The 17,872-nt window shown below is 42.9% G+C and overlaps 6 non-coding genes across 6 annotated transcripts; all 6 read left to right on the top strand.

The window, feature by feature from the left end:
• Positions 1 to 2,879: 2,879 nt before the first annotated feature.
• Positions 2,880 to 2,952, top strand: TRNAV-CAC (transfer RNA valine (anticodon CAC)). Its single transcript has one exon. It is a non-coding gene; the product is annotated as a tRNA-Val (tRNA).
• Positions 2,953 to 3,890: 938 nt separating this feature from the next.
• Positions 3,891 to 3,963, top strand: TRNAV-AAC (transfer RNA valine (anticodon AAC)). The gene has a single exon. It is a non-coding gene; the product is annotated as a tRNA-Val (tRNA).
• Positions 3,964 to 4,382: 419 nt separating this feature from the next.
• TRNAV-CAC (transfer RNA valine (anticodon CAC)) lies at positions 4,383 to 4,455 on the top strand. The gene has a single exon. It is a non-coding gene; the product is annotated as a tRNA-Val (tRNA).
• Positions 4,456 to 4,552: 97 nt separating this feature from the next.
• On the top strand, positions 4,553 to 4,625 carry TRNAV-UAC (transfer RNA valine (anticodon UAC)). The gene has a single exon. It is a non-coding gene; the product is annotated as a tRNA-Val (tRNA).
• Positions 4,626 to 9,351: 4,726 nt separating this feature from the next.
• Positions 9,352 to 9,424, top strand: TRNAV-CAC (transfer RNA valine (anticodon CAC)). Its single transcript has one exon. It is a non-coding gene; the product is annotated as a tRNA-Val (tRNA).
• A 5,732-nt stretch (positions 9,425 to 15,156) lies between these two features.
• Positions 15,157 to 15,229, top strand: TRNAV-UAC (transfer RNA valine (anticodon UAC)). The gene has a single exon. It is a non-coding gene; the product is annotated as a tRNA-Val (tRNA).
• The last annotated feature ends 2,643 nt before the right edge of the window (positions 15,230 to 17,872 follow it).

The raw sequence follows: 17,872 nt of genomic DNA, 5'->3' as shown, positions 1-17,872 counted from the left end.
GGTTAAGGTTAGTTAGGGTTTGGGTTAGGGTTAAGTATGGTTTGGTTAAGGGTTAGGGTCAGGGTTAGGGTTAAGTATGGTTTGGTTAAGGGTTAGGGTTAGGGTCAGGGTTAGGGTTAGGGTTAGGGTCAGGGTTAGGGTTAGGGTTAAAGTTAGTTAGGGTTTGGGTTAGGGTTAAGTATGGTTTGGTTAAGGGTTAGGGTCAGGGTTAGGGTTAAGTATGGTTTGGTTAATGGTTAGGGTTAGGGTTAGGGTTAGGGTTAGTAAAGTCATGGTTTGGGTTAGTGTGAGGGGCCACCTAATGTTGGAAAAAAACACAAACGCGGTAAAAACGCACTAAAAACGCATACAAACGCATAAAAACGCTGCGTTTTTTTCATGCATGCTCATAAAAATGCTTGAAAAAAACGCAGCAGTTGTATGCTTTTGTATGCGTTTTTCAATGCGTTTTTTTGCGGGAAAAATGCGCTGCAAAAAAAAGCAAGTGTGAAACAGGCCTAAGTGTTCCTAATTCAACTAACACCTGATAGGATCAAGGTGCGAAAGCAGGCATCTAGGTGCTTTTTCTTTTTGGCTTTTGGACAAAGGCATGAGAATGTTTTGTGGAGCATGGTTTTGTTTCCCTGTTTGTTCTTTTTCTCCAATAGCCTGACAAATGAAAGGTTCCTGTGTTGCAAAATGCACTTTGTCCTGTCTTCAGACATAGAGGAAGACCTCTTGACTTTGGCTGGCTGTTTTTTTCTTTTTCAAGTTCATTTCAGCATGTTTAAACATCTTTAGCTTTGCATGGAGTTTCTGAAGTGTTGTGGTTGTCACGTTCACCTCACACGCGAATGATCCCCAGTTCGAAACTGGATAGAAGCATGACATTAGGCGTTGATATTAAAGCTTTTGACGTTGAGTCTTTGTTCTCGATGGCTCGTCATGACCATAGTAACCTTCCGCAGCCGGTTTCTGTAGTGTAGTGGTTATCACGTTCGCCTAACACGCAAAAGGTCCCCAGTTCGAAACTGGATAGAAGCATGACATTAGGCGTTGATATTGAAGCTTTTGACGTTGAGTCTTTGTTCTCGATGGCTCGTCATGACCACAGCAACCTTCCGCAGCCGGTTTCTGTAGTGTAGTGGTTATCACGTTCGCCTAACACGCGAAAGGTCCCCAGTATGAAACTGGGCAGAAACACGCTGTTAGGCTGGTTTCACATTTGCGTTTTTTTTCGCGGTAATTTAGCGCTAAATAGTGCATGCGTTTTTTTTTCCTATACTTTGCATGGGATGCGCTTATGTGCGCATACACATGCGTTTGTACGCGTTTTACCGCGCATGCGTTTTTTTGCGGTATGCGCTCGGGCACACAAAATGCAACTTGTTGCATTTTTTGTGCGTCCGATTTGCCTCAAAAAAACGCATGCGCGCAATGCGTTTTTTTACAGCAAGACACCCATTATAAGTCTATGGTGAGCATATGTGCGCATTGGCATGCTTATGTATGCGTTTTTTTGCACATGCGTTTTTTTTTTTACCATTAGTTTAGACAATGGAATTTAGGGGTTTGGGTAAAGTTAGGGTTAGTTAAGGGGGTTTAGGGTTAGGGTTAGGGTCAGGGTTAGGGTTAGGGTTAGGGTCAGGGTTAGGGTTAAGTATGGTTTGGTTAAGGGTTAGGGTCAGGGTTAGGGTTAGGGTCAGGGTTAGGGTTAGGGTTAAGGTTAAGTATGGTTTGGTTAAGGGTTAGGGTTAGGGTTAGGGTCAGGGTTAGGGTTAGGGTTAGGGTCAGGGTTAGGGTTAAGTATGGTTTGGTTAAGGGTTAGGGTCAGGGTTAGGGTTAGGGGTAGGGTTAAGTATGGTTTGGTTAACGGTTAGGGTTAGGGTTAGGGTTAGGGTCAGGGTTAGGGTTAGGGTTAAAGTTAGTTAGGGTTTGGGTTAGGGTTAAGTATGGTTTGGTTAAGGGTTAGGGTCAGGGTTAGGGTTAAGTATGGTTTGGTTAAGGGTTAGGGTTAGGGTTAGGGTTAGGGTCAGGGTTAGGGTTTAGGGTTAGTAAAGTCATGGTTTGGGTTAGTGTGAGGGGCCACCTAATGTTGGAAAAAAACACAAACGGGGTAAAAACGCACTAAAAACGCATACAAACGCATAAAAACGCTGCGTTTTTTTCATGCATGCTCATAAAAATGCTTGAAAAAAACTCAGCAGTTGTATGCTTTTGTATGCGTTTTTCAATGCGTTTTTTTGCGGGAAAAATGCGCTGCAAAAAAAAGCAAGTGTGAAACAGGCCTAAGTGTTCCTAATTCAACTAACACCTGATAGGATCAAGGTGCGAAAGCAGGCATCTAGGTGCTTTTTCTTTTTGGCTTTTGGACAAAGGCATGAGAATGTTTTGTGGAGCATGGTTTTGTTTCCCTGTTTGTTCTTTTTCTCCAATAGCCTGACAAATGAAAGGTTCCTGTGTTGCAAAATGCACTTTGTCCTGTCTTCAGACATAGAGGAAGACCTCTTGACTTTGGCTGGCTGTTTTTTTCTTTTTCAAGTTCATTTCAGCATGTTTAAACATGTTTAGCTTTGCATGGAGTTTCTGAAGTGTAGTGGTTGTCACATTCACCTCACACGCGAACGGTCCCCAGTTCCAAACTGGATAGAAGCATGACATTAGGCGTTGATATTAAAGCTTTTGACGTTGAGTCTTTGTTCTCGATGGCTCGCCATGACCACAGTAACCTTCCACAGCCGGTTTCTGTAGTGTAGTGGTTATCACGTTCGCCTAACACTCAAAAGGTCCCCAGTTCAAAACTGGGCAGAAACACGCTGTTACCCTTTGGTTTCCAAGCTTTTGACTTTCAGTTCTTAATCTCGATTGCTTGTTGTCACCACAGTAAGCGCTTGCATCTGGTTTCTGTAGTGTAGCGGTTATCACGTTCGCCTCACACGCGAACGGTCCCCAGTTCGAAACTGGGCAGAAACACAGCTTTTTCTCTTGGAAAACGATTTTTTTGACTTTCAGTGCTTGTTCTTTATTGCTTGCCATGACCACAGCATTTTTTGCTTGCTTGAATCGGCTGGTTTTTGTAGTGTAGCGGTTATCAAGTTCGCTTTACACGCGAAAGGTCCTCAGTTCGAAACTGGGCAGAAACAAAGCGTTCCTCTTGCAAACTAGTGCTTTTGACAATGAGTGCTTGATCGTTAATGCTTGCCATGACCACAGTAAACGCTCTTGTCTTGTTACTGTAGTGTAGTGATTGTCCTGTTTGCCATCCTCCTGAAAGTTCCCTGTTTTGATCCCGGACAGAAACATGTGGCTTTTCTTTATTTTGATCACAAACGTATATTGTTGGCTTAATTAGCCTTAGTTAGCATATTCTATTGCTGGTTTAATGAGCATTACTTTTACCAATGTGATTATTTCTACCCGTTTTTGCTTTTGGCAAGCATGTGTGTTTTTGACAGTGTCTAAGTGTTCCTAATTCAAGTAACACCTGATAGGATCAAGGTGCGAAAGCAGGCATCTAGGTGCTTTTTCTTTTTGGCTTTTGGACAAAGGCATGAGAATGTTTTGTGGAGCATGGTTTTGTTTCCCTGTTTGTTCTTTTTCTCCAATAGCCTGACAAATGAAAGGTTCCTGTGTTGCAAAATACACTTTGTCCTGTCTTCAGACATAGAGGAAGACCTCTTGACTTTGGCTGGCTGTTTTTTTCTTTTTCAAGTTCATTTCAGCATGTTTAAACATCTTTAGCTTTGCATGGAGTTTCTGAAGTGTAGTGGTTGTCACGTTCACCTCACACGCGAACGGTCCCCAGTTCGAAATTGGATAGAAGCATGACATTAGGTGTAGATATTAAAGCTTTTGACGTTGAGTCTTTGTTCTCGATGGCTCGTCATGACCACAATAACTTTCCACAGCCGGTTTCTGTAGTGTAGTGGTTATCACGTTCGCCTAACACGCGAAAGGTCCCCAGTTCGAAACTGGGCAGAAACACGCTGTTAACCTTTGGTAACCAAGCTTTTGACATTCAGTTCTTGATCTCGATTGCTTGTTGTCACCACAGTAAGCCCTTGCATCCGTTTTCTGTAGTGTAGTGTAGCGGTTATCACGTTTGCCTCACACGCGAAAGGTCCCCAGTTCGAAACTGAATAGAAGCATGACATTAGGCGTTGATATTAAAGCTTTTGACGTTGAGTCTTTGTTCTCGATGGCTCGTCATGACCACAGTAACCTTCCGCAGGCGGTTACTTTAGTGTAGTGGTTATCACGTTCGCCTAAACGTCCCCAGTTCGAAAACGGTCCCCAGTTTGAAACTGGGCAGAAACACGCTGTTACCCTTTGGTATCCAAGCTTTTGACTTTCAGTTCTTGATCTCGATTGCTTGTTGTCACCACAGTAAGCGCTTGCGTCCGGTTTCTGTAGTGTAGTGGTAATCACGTTCGCCTCACACGCAAAAGGTCCCCAGTTCGAACCTGGGCAGAAACACAGCTTTATCTCTTGGAAAACGATCTTTTTGACTTTCAGTGATTGTTCTTTATTGCTTGCCATGACCACAGCATTTTTTGTTTGTTTGAATTGGTTGGTTTCTGTAGTGTAGTGGTTATCACGTTTGCTTTACACGCGAAAGGTCCTCAGTTCGAAACTGGGCAGAAACACAGCGTTCCTTTTGCAAACTAGCGCTTTTGACAATGAGTGCTTGATATTTAATGCTTGCCATGACCACAGTAAATGCTCTTGTCTGGTTACTGTAGTGTAGTGATTGTCCTGTTTGCCATCCTCCTGAAAGTTCCCTGTTTTGATCCCGGGCAGAAACATGTGGCTTTTCTTTATTTTGATCACAAACGTATATTGTTGGCTTAATTAGCCTTAGTTAGCATATTCTATTGCTGGTTTAATGAGCATTTCTTTTACCAATGTGATTATTTCTACCCGTTTTTGCTTTTGGCAAGCATGTGTGTTTTTGACAGTGTCTAAGTGTTCCTAATTCAAGTAACACCTGATAGGATCAAGGTGCGAAAGCAGGCATCTAGGTGCTTTTTCTTTTTGGCTTTTGGACAAAGGCATGAGAATGTTTTGTGGAGCATGGTTTTGTTTCCCTGTTTGTTCTTTTTCTCCAATAGCCTGACAAATGAAAGGTTCCTGTGTTGCAAAATGCACTTTGTCCTGTCTTCAGACATAGAGGAAGACCTCTTGACTTTGGCTGGCTGTTTTTTTCTTTTTCAAGTTCATTTCAGCATGTTTAAACATCTTTTGCTTTGCATGGAGTTTCTGAAGTGTAGTGGTTGTCACGTTCACCTCACACGCGAACGGTCCCCAGTTCGAAACTGGATAGAAGCATGACATTAGGCTGGTTTCACATTTGCGTTTTTTAGCGCTGGAAAAAAACGCATATGTGCGCATGCGTTTTTTCCCCTATATTTAACATGGGTGCGCATACCTGCGCGCTTGTAAGCGCATGTATGCGATTTTCATGCGCTGCGTTTTTTTTGGGGTGTGCGTTTGTATTTTCCAGACGCAGCATGTTGCATTTTTTGGCCCTGCAAAAAAGCGCATGCGCACATATGCGCACGTTTTGCGCTAAAAATGGCCATTATAGCCTATGGATGCGCATATGTGCGCACTGGCATGCTCATGTATGCGTTTTTTTGCACATGCGTTTTTTTTTGTTAACCATGGAATTTAGGGGTTTGGGTTAGAGTTAGGGTTAGTTAAGGGGGTTTAGGGTTAGGGTCAGGGTCAGGGTTAGGGTTGGGGTTTGGGTCAGGGTTAGGGTTAAGTATGGTTTGGTTAAGGGTTAGGGTCAGGGTTAGGGTTAAGTATGGTTTTGTTAAGGGTTAGGGTCAGGGTTAGGATTAGGGTTAGGGTTAGGGTCAGGGTAGGGTCAGGGTTAGGGTTAAGTATGGTTTGGTTAAGGGTTAGGGTCAGGGTTAGGGTCACTGTTAGGGTTAAGTATGGTTTGGTTAAGGGTTAGGGTCAGGGTTAGGGTTAGGGTTAGGGTTAGGGTCAGGGTTAGGGTCAGGGTTAGGGTTCGGGTCAGGGTTAGGGTCAGGGTTAGGGTTAAGTATGGTTTTGTTAACCCTCCGTCAGGCGCAATATAGATTCTCCTCAGTTCATGCGCAATGTGCCTGACAAGCACAGGTCAGAAAACCACCTATAGTAGCTACATATTTCAATTTCAGGACTATAGAAGTAGTCAGTGACCTTCATAGGAATGTATTAAAAGAGATTACACCAAATCAGATGCAAAAAAAACATTTATTAACCATAAACTTATTAAAACTAAAAGTACCACTTTTCGGTAGTACCGCCAAATAGGCTCCAGTTATCTTTACTTAACTATTGCTTAAATATAAAATTATGGAAAAAAACTTAAAGGATATTGCACTTAGATGTTACTTAATTATTTTCTACTCATCTTCAGTGGTTTCAATTACAGCAGAAGATCATCGAAACGGAGGCAACGGATCAGGACTTTGAATCGTTTCAGATTCATCACAAGGCTGAATTTTTCGATGCCATCACCGTCTGTCCCCCACAGCTCCTCCAAACTTTGCCTATTTGCTCTGAAAGCACCAGCTAGGTATAACAAGCCAATAAATGCCTTGAGTTCAATCACATCAGTGTTTTTGATGTCCCTCTCTCTGGAGAATTGCTCTTTGATTGTGTCAATATACTGGTTAGTGAACCGAACAATAGTTTCCAACATGCTATCTGTAATTAGATTACTCCAACATTCCACTGCAGTTTTAGCTTTTCTAGCACTTCCAATAACTCCAGGAAGGTGTGTAATAATATTGTGGGATGCTCTGCGCTGTTTGTTCTTGGGTGCCTTTTTGTTCCACTTTGTATTTTTATCTTTGCCCAAATAATAAGCTAGATCTGTGTCTGTTTCCTCTGTATCAGTGTCATCACCATCCTGCTCTGTTCCAGAATCAGTGTTACATTCTGCTACCTCATCTTCAGATGAAATGTCACTAGATTCCTCTAAATCCTCAGTTACTGCTGGTTCTTCCTCATCATCTTCTAACAAAAAAATCTTCATTTCTTCTAAATGAAAGGGTTTAGATGAATCATACTGTTTTCTGGCCATTGCAGCAGAAAATCTGAAGCAAAAGAGAAAGAGTATGTGTTAGGGCGCAATGTGCCTTAGAAGCCACCCTCCTTTTGTCTAAGAAAACAGTACTTATGTACACTAACTTAGCATTAATCCTTCATAAAACAAGCTAAATACACAATCGTGATGAATAAAAAAAGAAAATACTAACCTTTCAATTTGTGTTGAAATCAGGCGCAATGTGCCTGAGAAGCCAAAGTGTTGATATCTGCTCACTAGAAGGTCTGCTGAGTCACTGTGATATCAGGTTTCACAGAGCCTGTAGAGTCAGGAGATAACTAGGAGGGGTGGGGTTTTCTGATAAGTGGGCAAGGAGAGAGAAGTGAAACTAATTACTGTGTGCCTGTCAGATCTATTGTGCCTGACGGAGGGTTAAGGGTTAGGGTCAGGGTTAGGGTTAGGGTCAGGGTTAGGGTTAGGGTCAGGGTTAGGGTTAGGGTTAGGGTCAGGGTTAGGGTTAGGGTTAGGGTCAGGGTAAGGGTTAGGGTCAGGGTTAGGGTTAGGGTTAGGGTTAGGGTCAGGGTTAGGGTCAGGGTTAGGGTTAAGTATGGTTTTGTTAAGGGTTAGGGTTAGGGTTAGGGTCAGGGTTAGGGTTAGGGTTAGGGTCAGGGTTAGGGTTAGTAAAGTCATGGTTTGGGTTAGTGTGAGGGGCCACCTAATGTTGGAAAAAAACGCAAACGCGGTAAAAATGCACTAAAAACGCATACAAACGCATAAAAACGCTGCGTTTTTTTCATGCATGCTCATAAAAATGCTTGAAAAAAACGCAGCAGTTGTATGCTTTTGTATGCGTTTTTTCAATGCGTTTTTTTGCGGGAAAAACGCGCTGCAAAAAAAAAGCAAGTGTGAAACTAGCCTTAGGCGTTGATTTTAAAGCTTTTGACGTTGAGTCTTTGTTCTCGATGGCTCGTCATGACCACAGTAACCTTCCGCAGCCGGTTGCTGTAGTGTAGTGGTTATCACGTTCGCCTAACACGCGAAGGGTCCCCAGTTCGAAACTGGGCAGAAACACGCTGTTACCCTTTGGTATCCAAGCTTTTGACTTTCAGTTCTTGATCTCGATTGCTTGTTGTCACCACAGTAAGCACTTGCATCCGCTTTCTGTAGTGTAGAGGTTATCACGTTCGCCTCACACGCGAAAGGTCCCCAGTTCGAAACTGGGCAGAAACACAGCTTTTCCTCTTGGAAAACGATCTTTTTGACTTTCAATGCTTGTTCTTTATTGCTTGCCATGACCACAGCATTTTTTGTTTGTTTGAATCAGTTGGTTTCTGTAGTGTAGCGGGTATCACGTTCGCTTTACACGAGAAAGGTCCTCAGTTCGAAACTGGGCAGAAACACAGCGTTCCTCTTGCAAACTAGCGCTTTTGACAATGAGTGCTTGATCTTTAATGCTTGCCATGACCACAGTAAACGCTCTTGTCTGGTTACTGTAGTGTAGTGATTGTCCTGTTTGCCATCCTCCTGAAAGTTCCCTGTTTTGCTCCTGGGCAGAAACATGTGGCTTTTCTTTATTTTGATCACAAACGTATATTGTTGGCTTAATTAGCCTTAGTTAGCATATTCTATTGCTGGTTTAATGAGCATTACTTTTACCAATGTGATTATTTCTACCCGTTTTTGCTTTTGGCAAGCATGTGTGTTTTTGACAGTGTCTAAGTGTTTCTAATTCAAGTAACACCTGATAGGATCAAGGTGCGAAAGCAGGCATCTAGGTGCTTTTTCTTTTTGGCTTTTGGACAAAGGCATGAGAATGTTTTGTGGAGCATGGATTTATTTCCCTGTTTGTTCTTTTTCTCCAATAGCCTGACAAATGAAAGGTTCCTGTGTTGCAAAATGCACTTTGTCCTGTCTTCAGACATAGAGGAAGACCTCTTGACTTTGGCTGGATGTTTTTTTCTTTTTCAAGTTCATTTCAGCATGTCTAAACTTCTTTAGCTTTGCATGGAGTTTCTGAAGTGTAGTGGTTGTCACGTTCACCTCACACGCGAACGGTCCCCAGTTCAAAACTGGATAGAAGCATGACATTAGGCGTTGATATTAAAGCTTTTGACGTTGAGTCTTTGTTCTCGATGGCTCGTCATGACCACAGTAACCTTCCGCAGCCGATTTCTGTAGTTTAGTGGTTATCACATTCGCCTAACACATGAAAGGTCCCCAGTTCAAAACTGGGCAGAAACACGATGTTACCTTTTGGTATCCAAGCTTTTGACTTTCAGTTCTTGATCTCGATTGCTTGATGTCACCACAGTAAATGCTTGCATCAGGTTTCTGTAGTGTAGCGGTTATCACGTTCGCCTCACACGCGAAAGGTCCCCAGTTCGAAACTGGGCAGAAACACAGCTTTTTCTCTTGGAAAACAATCTTTTTGACTTTCAGTGCTTGTTCTTTATTGCTTGCCATGACCACAGCATTTTTTGTTTTTTTTTAAACGGTTGGTTTCTGTAGTGTAGCGGTTATCACATTCGCTTTACTCGCGAAAGGTCCTTAGTTGAAACTGGGCAGAAACACAGCGTTTCTCTTGTAAACTAGCGCTTTTGACAATGAGTGCTTGATCTTTAATGCTTGCCATGACCACAGTAAACGCTCTTGTCTGGTTACTGTAGTGTAGTGATTGTCCTGTTTGCCATCCTCCTGATAGTTCCCTGCTTTGATCCCGGGCAGAAACACGTGGCATTTCTTTATTTTGATCACAAACGTGTATTGTTGGCTTAGCCCCTTCCTGACATGAGACGTACTATCCCGTCCACAGTACCCGGGCCCGTATGACCGGGGACGGGATAGTACGTCTACCGCGATCAGCGGCGCCCACGTGGTGAGCGCCGCTGATCGCGGCCGGGTGTCAGCTGATTATCACAGCTGACACCCGGCACAATGTGTCAGGGGCGGTCACGGACCGCCCCCGACACGTTAACCCCTTGCACACCGCGATCAAACATGATTGCGGTGTACCGGGGGTTAAAGGGAAGCATCGGCAGGGAGGGGGCTCCCTCCGTGCTTCCCTGAGCCCCCCCACGGCAGCGCAATGTGCAGCGCTGCTGCGGGGGGCTCCTTTCCTCCAGGCCCCGAATCCAAGATGGCGACGGGGGCCTTCGGGGGACTGGGGAAGCTGGCTTCCTCAGTGCCTGCAAAGCGCAGGCATGAGGAAGCTTTGTGCACTGCCTGTGACAGATTGCTGATCTGTCACAGTGATCTGTGATGTGACAGATCAGCGATCTGTCACAGGACAGTGATGTCCCACCTGGGACTATGTAATAAAGTAAAAAAAAAATTAAAAAAAGTGTAAAAATAAATTAAAAAAAATCGCCAAATAAATTAGTAAAAAAAAAAAAAAATATTCCCGAATAAATTCATTTTTTGAAAATAATAAAAAAAAAACAATAAAAGTACACATATTAGGTATCGCCGCGTCCGTAACGACCTGCCCTATAAAACTGTCCCAATAGTTAACCCCTTTAGCGAACCCCTTAAAAAACAAAAATAAAAAACGAAGCAAAAAATAATGATTTATTATCATACCGCCAAACAAAAAGTGCAATAACGCGCGATCAAAAAGACGCATATAAATATCCATGGTACCGCTGAAAACGTCATCTTGTCCCGCAAAAAACGAGCCGCCATACAGCATCATCAGTGAAAAAATAAAAAAGTTATAACTCGCAGAATAAAGCGATGCAAAAATAATTATTTTTTATATAAAATAGTTTTCATTGCATAAAACCGACAAAAACATAAAAAAAGACCTAAATGAGGTATCGCTGTAACCGTACTGACCCGAAGAATAAAACCGCTTTATCAATTTTACCGCACGCGGAACGGTGTAAACGCACCCCCCCAAAAGAAATTCATGAAACGCTGGTTTTTGTTCATTCTGCGTCACAAAAATCGGAATAAAAAGCGATCAAAAAATTTCACGTGCCCGAAAATGGTACCAATAAAAACGTCAACTCGTCCCGCAAAAAATAAGACCTCACATGACTTAGTGGGTCAAAATACGGAAAAATTATAGCTCTCAATATGTGGTGATGCAAAAACTATTTTTACAATAAAAAGCGTCTTTTAGCGTGCGACAGCCGCCAAACATAAAAACCGCCATAAATAGTAAATCAAACCCCCCGTTATCACCCCCTTAGTTAGGGAAAAATAATAAAATAAAAAAATGTATTTATTTCCATTTTCCATTAGGGTTAGGGCTAGGGTTAGGGCTAGTGGTGTGTTGGGGTAGGGTTAGGGTATGGTTAGGGTTAGGGCTAGGGTTAGGGCTAGGGTTAGGGCTAGGGCTAGGGTTAGGGCTAGGGTTAGGGCTAGGGTTAGGGGCGTGTTGGGGTTCGGGTTGGAGTTAGAATTGGGGGTTTCCACTGTTTGGGCACATCAGGGGCTCTCCAAATGCAACATGGCGTCTGATCTCAATTCCAGCCAATTCTGAGTTGAAAAAGTCAAATGGTGCTCCTTCCCTTCCAAGCTCTGCTATGCGCCCAAACAGTGTTTTACCCCCACATGTAGGGTATCAGCCTACTCAGGACAAATTGCAAAGCAATTTTTGGGGTCCAATTTCTCCTGTTACCCTTAGGAAAATAAAAAATTGGGGGCAAAAATATCATTTTTGTGGAAAAAAATGATTTTTTTATTTTCACGTCCGAGCGTTATAAACTTCTGTGAAGCACTTGGGGGTTCAAAGTGCTCACCACACATCTAGAAAAGTTCCGTGGGGGTCTAGTGTCCAAAATGGGGTCACTTGTGGGGAGTTTCAATAGTTTAGGTACATCAGGGGCTCTCCAAACGCACATGACACCCGCAGACCATTCCATCAAAGTCTGCATTCCAAAACGTCACTGCTTCCCTTCCGAGCCCCGACGTGTGTCCATACAGTAGTTTTCTCCCACATATGGGAAATCAGCGTACTCAGGACAAATTGGACAACAACTTTTGGGGTCCAATTTCTCCTGGTACCCTTGGGAAAATAAAAAAATGGTGACTAAAAGATCATGTTTGTGGAAAAAATATGAATTTTTTATTTTCACGCCCGGGCGTTGTAAACTTCTGTGAAGCACTGGGGGGGTCAAAGTGCTCACCACACATCTAGATAAGTTCCTTGGGGGGTCTAGTTTACAAAATGGTGTCATTTGTGGGGGGTTTCCACTGTTTAGGTACATTAGGGGCTCTCCAAAGGCAACATGACACCCGCAGACCATTCCATCAAAGTCTGCATTCCAAAACGTCACTACTTCCCTTCCGAGCCCCGACGTGTGCCCATACAGTAGTTTTCTCCCACATATGGGGTATCAGCATACTCAGGACAAATTGGACAACAACTTTTGGGGTCCAATTTCTCCTGGTACCCTTGGGAAAATAAAAAAATGGTGACTAAAAGATCATGTTTGTGGAAAAAATACGAATTTTTTATTTTCACGCCCGGGCGTTGTAAACTTCTGTGAAGCACTGGGGGGGTCAAAGTGCTCACCACACATCTAGATAAGTTCCTTGGGGGGTCTAGTTTACAAAATGGTGTCATTTGTGGGGGGTTTCCACTGTTTAGGTACATTAGGGGCTCTCCAAAGGCAACATGACACCCGCAGACCATTCCATCAAAGTCTGCATTCCAAAACGTCACTACTTCCCTTCCGAGCCCCGACGTGTGCCCATACAGTAGTTTTCTCCCACATATGGGGTATCAGCATACTCAGGACAAATTGGACAACAACGTTTGGGGTCCAATTTCTCCTGGTACCCTTGGGAAAATAAAAAAATGGTGACTAAAAGATCATGTTTGTGGAAAAAATAAGAATTTTTTATTTTCACGCCCGGGCGTTGTAAACTTCTGTGAAGCACTGGGGGGGTCAAAGTGCTCACCACACATCTAGATAAGTTCCTTAGGGGGTCTAGTTTCCAAAATGGTGTCATTTGTGGGGGGTTTCCACTATTTTGGTACATCAGGGGTTTTCCAAACGCGACATGGTGTCCGATCTCAATTCCAGCCAAAAACGTCAAGTGGCGCTGCTTCCCTTCCGAGCTCTGCCATGCGCCCAAATAGTGGTTTACCCCCACATGTGGGGTATCAGCGTACTCAGGACAAATTGCACAATAACTTTTAGGGTCCTGTTACCCTTGGGAAAATAAGAATTGAGGGTGAAAAGATCATTTTTGTGGAAAAAAATATGATTTTTTAATTGTATGGCTTTATGTTATAAACTTCTGTGAAGCCCATGGGGGTTCAAAGTTCTCACCACACATCTAGATAAGTACCTTGGGGGGTCTAGTTTCCAAAATGGGGTCACTTGTAGGGGGTTTCCACTGTTTAGGTACATCAGGGACTCTCCAAACGTGACATGGCGTCCAATCTGAATTCCAGCCAATTTTGCATTGAAAAAGTCAAACTGCGCTCCTTCCATTCTGAGCTCTGCCATGCGCCGAAACAGTCGTTCCCCCCCACATATCAGGTATCTGCGTACTCAGGACAAACTGCACAATAACTTTTGCAGTTCAATTTCTCCTGTTACCCTTGGTAAAATAAAAAAAATTGAACCTGAAGTATTTTTTTTACGAAAAAAGTTAGATGTTCATTTTTTTTTAAATATTCAAAAAATTTCATGTGACGCACCTAAAGGGTTAATAAACTTCTTGAATGTGGTTTTGAGCACCTTAAGGGGTGCAGTATTTAGAATGGTGTCACTTTTGGGTATTTTCTATCATATAGACCCCTCAAAGTGGCTTCAAATGTGATGTGGTCCTAAAAATAAAATGGTGTTGTAAAAATGAGAAATCGCTGGTCAACTTTTAACCCTTATAACTTCATAACAAAAAAAAATTTTGGTTCCAAAATTGTGCTGATGTAAAGTAATCATGTGGGAAATGTTAGTTATCAAGTTTTTTGTGTGCCGTATCTCTGTGATTTAAGGGCATAAAAATTCAAAGTTGGAAAATTGCGAAATTTTCTAAATTTTCGCCAAATTTCCATTTTTCTCACAAATAAACGCAAGTTATTTGAATGAAATTTTACCACTAACATGAAGTACAATATGTCACGAGAAAACATTGTCAGAATCACCGGGATCCATGGAAGCGTTTCAGAGTTATTACCTCATAAAGGGACAGTGGTCAGAATTGTAAAAATTGGCCCGGTCATGAACGTGCAAACCACCCTTGGGGGTGAAGGGGTTAATTAGCCTTAGTTAGCATATTCTATTGCTGGTTTAATGAGCTTTACTTTTACCAATGTGATTATTTCTACCCGTTTTTGCTTTTGGCAAGCATGTGTGTTTTTGACAGTGTCTAAGTGTTCCTAATTCAAGTAACACCTGATAGGATCAAGGGGCGAAAGCAGGCATCCAGGTGCTTTTTCTTTTTGGCTTTTGGACAAAGGCATGAGAATGTTTTGTGGAGCATGGTTTTGTTTCCCTGTTTGTTCTTTTTCTCCAATAGCCTGACAAATGAAAGGTTCCTGTGTTGCAAACTGAACTTTGTCCTGTCTTCAGACATAGAGGAAGACCTCTTGACTTTGGCTGGATGTTTTTTTCTTTTTCAAGTTAATTTCAGCATGTTTAAACATCTTTATCTTTGCATGTAGTTTCTGAAGTGTAGTGGTTGTCAAGTTCACCTCACACGCGAACGGTCCCCAGTTCGAAACTGGATAGAAGCATGACATTAGGCGTTGACATTAAAGCTTTTGTCGTTGAGTCTTTGTTCTCGTTGGCTCGTCATGACCACAGTAACCTTCCGCAGCCGGATTCTGTAGTGTAGTGGTTATCACGTTCGCCTAACACACCAAAGGTCCCCAGTTCTAAACTGGGCAGAAACACGCTGTTACCCTTTGGTATCCAAGCTTTTGACTTTCAGGTCTTGATCTCGATTGCTTGTTGTCACCACAGTAAGCGCTTGCATCCGGTTTCTGTAGTGTAGCGGTTATCACTTTCGCATCACACGCGAAAAGTCCCCAGTTCGAAACTGGGCAGAAACACAGCTTTTTGTCTTGGAAAACGAGCTTTTTGTCTTGGAAAACGATCTTTTTGACTTTCAGTGCTTGTTCTTTATTGCTTGCCATGACCACAGCATTTTTTGTTTGTTTGAATCGGTTGGTTTCTGTAGTGTAGTGGTTATCACGTTCGCTTTACACGCGAAAGGTCCTCAGTTCGAAACTGGGCAGAAACACAGCGTTCCTCTTGCAAACTAGCGCTTTTGACAATGAGTGCTTGATCTTTAATGCTTGCCATGACCACAGTAAACGCTCTTGTCTGGTTACTGTAGTGTAGTGATTGTCCTGTTTGCCATCCTCCTGAAAGTTCCCTGTTTTGATCCCGGGCAGAAACATGTGGATTTTCTTTATTTTGATCACAAACGTATATTGTTGGCTTAATTAGCCTTAGTTAGAATATTCTATTGCTGGTTTAATGAGCATTACTTTTACCAATATGATTATTTCTACCCGTTTTTGCTTTTGGCAAGCATGTGTGTTTTTGACAGTGTCTAAGTGTTCCTAATTCAAGTAACACCTGATAGGATCAAGGTGCGAAAGCAGGCATCTCGGTGCTTTTTCTTTTTGGCTTTTGGACAAAGGCATGAGAATGTTTTGTGGAGCATGGTTTTGTTTCCCTGTTTGTTCTTTTTCTCCAATAGCCTGACAAATGAAAGGTTCCTGTGTTGCAAAATGCACTTTGTCCTGTCTTCAGACATAGAGGAAGACCTCTTGACTTTGGCTGGCTGTTTTTTTCTTTTTCAAGTTCATTTCAGCATGTTTAAACATCTTTAGCTTTGCATGGAGTTTCTGAAGTGTAGTGGTTGTCACGTTCACCTCACGCGCGAACGGTCCCCAGTTAGAAACTGGATAGAAGCATGACATTAGGCGTTGATATTAAAGCTTTTGACGTTGAGTCTTTGTTCTCGATGGCTCGTCATGACCACAGTAACCTTCCGCAGCCGGTTTCTGTAGTGTAGTGGTTATCACGTTCGCCTAACACGCGAAAGGTCCCCAGTTCGAAATTGGGCAGAACCACGCTGTTACCATTTGGTATCCAAGCTTTTGACTTTCAGTTCTTGATCTCGATTTCTTGTTGTCACCACAGTAAGCACTTGCATCCGGTTTCTGTAGTGTAGCGGTTAGCACGTTCGCCTCACACGCGAAAGGTCCCCGGTTTGAAACTGGGCAGAAACACAGCTTTTTCTCTTGGAAAATGATCTTTTTGACTTTCAGTGCTTGTTCTTTATTGCTTGCCATGACCACAGCATTTTTTGTTTGTTTGAATCGGTTGGTTTCTGTAGTGTAGCGGTTATCACGTTCACCTCACACGCGAACGGTCCCCAGTTCGAAACTGGATAGAAGCATGACATTAGGTGTTGATAATAAAGCTTTTGACGTTGAGTCTTTGTTCTCGATGGCTCGTCATGACCACAGTAACCTTCCGCAGCCGGTTTCTGTAGTGTAGTGGTTATCACTAGAGTTGAACGACTTTTGGTTTTTTAGGGTCGCGTTTCGTTTCGTGAAACCCGACTTTTCCAAAAGTCGGGTCGAGCAAGATCGTCCGATTATAGGGAAAAGTCGGGGTCGTCCCGAAACACAAAACCTAATGTAAGTCAATGGTGAATAAAAGTCGGCAGTGAGAGGAGGACAGGAAACACACCAACAGTGCCCATTTGAATGCCAAAAGCATCAATTCTTCTTACTTAAGCTTGTCAACCTTAATTAACTTCATAATATAAGTTATGCACTGAAAAATGGGTGTTATTTGGCTAAAGTTGTGGGGGGGAGGGCTGGCTGCAGGTTTTCATGTGCCCTGGGCAAAAGAGTGCCCCTTTAACACATACCACAACTCATCATGCTCCGATACGGCAGATAAATAGCGGTATAGTACAATGAAAAATACCTCACTTTTTACATCTCATGACGAGGCCCATCTATTTCTCCATACAGAATCATTGGTCCCATAAAATGTTTGAAACAGTATATGATGAGCTCCACATAATGCTACAGTATATGTTGGTCCCCATGGATGAAGCTCCACTGTCTTATAGGCCCAAATAATGCTCCAAACATAATGGGCCCCATTTCTAATGCTCTAGTGTATAATGGGCCCTGTAAATGCTGCTCCAGTGTCTGATGTCCACCTTTGGAATGTTCCAGTGTATGGTGGGCCCCATCTATCATTCTCCAGAGTATAGTGCTCCCCAAAAATTGCTGTCCCAACATTGAAAACAATCAAATAAGTCTCCTCGCTAGGGAATCCCTGTACTTGTCTGGACAGGTGCTGTAGCTTGCTTAACAGCTCGCCAGCCGTTCTCACGCCCAGTATGGATTGCACGTGATTGCACAAAGGTTAGAAAGGGTACCGTATCCCTGGATAACATGTATGGATAGCGTACACATTCAAAATATATGTCTATACAGCATGAGGCAGGCTCAGACGGTGTTAGGCCCAGTATGGATTGCACGTCATTGCACAAAGGTTAGAAAGGGTACCGTATCCCCGGATAACATGTATGGATAGCGTACACATTCAAAATATATGTCTATACAGCATGAGGCAGGCTCAGACGGTGTTAGGCCCAGTATGGATTGCACGTCATTGCACAAAGGTTAGAAAGGGTACCGTATCCCCGGATAACATGTATGGATAGCGTACACATTCAAAATATATGTCTATACAGCATGAGGCAGGCTCAGACGGTGTTAGGCCCAGTATGGATTGCACGTCATTGCACAAAGGTTAGAAAGGGTACCGTATCCCCGGATAACATGTATGGATAGCGTACACATTCAAAATATATGTCTATACAGCATGAGGCAGGCTCAGACGGTGT

The sequence above is a fragment of the Dendrobates tinctorius genome, unplaced genomic scaffold (genome assembly GCF_039654945.1).
Source record: "Dendrobates tinctorius isolate UK_male_01 unplaced genomic scaffold, ASM3965494v1 ptg000332l, whole genome shotgun sequence".
NCBI classification, from domain to species: domain Eukaryota; kingdom Metazoa; phylum Chordata; class Amphibia; order Anura; family Dendrobatidae; genus Dendrobates; species Dendrobates tinctorius.
The sequence above is the reverse complement of the archived record's forward strand: the minus strand, read 5'-3'. Positions and strand labels throughout refer to the sequence as shown.